Here is a 722-nt window from a genome sequence, read left to right as displayed (position 1 = left end):
AAATCCACCGGCCATGGTAATGAAAAAAACCCCAGAAATAGTGTGTTGACATGAAAGCCACGATACAATAATTCAATGCTAGAGCAATTAAGTTGGAGGGTAAATTAGGATGATTGTGTTTTACTGAATTCTTCTTGTTGTTAGTTTAGCATTAGGTGTCCTTGGGCTGGTTCCTGCTCATAGCAGCCCTTTGTGGAACAGAATTAATCACTGTCCAGTCTCGTGCCATCTTCACACTGGTTGTTATATTTGAGCCCACTGTGGCAGCCACTATGTCAATCCATCTCCTTGAGGGTCTTTTTCTTTTTGGCTGATCCTCTGCTTTACCAAGAAAGACGTGTTTCTTCAGGGACAGGTCTCTTCTGATAAAAAGTCCCACGTATATCAGATGCAGTCTTATCATCCTTGATCTAAAGAGCATTCTGGCTATACTTGTTCTAAGATAGGTCTGTTCATTCTCATGGTACCCATGGTAATTCAGTATTCTTCACCAACACAATGATTTATTAATTCTTCTTTGGTCTTCTTTATTCATTGTCCAGTTTTTGCATGTACCTGAGGCAATTGAAAATATGATGCCCTATGGCTTGGATCAGGTGCACCTTAGCTCTCAGGGTGACACCTTTATTAGCATCAGATTTGCACAAGGCAATATGTCATCTGATTTCCTGACTGCTGCTCCTAAGGGCATTGATTGTAGACCCAAATAAAATGAAATCCTT

Source organism: Orycteropus afer, unplaced genomic scaffold (genome assembly GCF_000298275.1).
Source record: "Orycteropus afer afer isolate SDZICR_OR568_19922 unplaced genomic scaffold, OryAfe1.0 scaffold00736, whole genome shotgun sequence".
NCBI classification, from domain to species: domain Eukaryota; kingdom Metazoa; phylum Chordata; class Mammalia; order Tubulidentata; family Orycteropodidae; genus Orycteropus; species Orycteropus afer.
Note: the sequence above shows the minus strand (reverse complement) of the source record.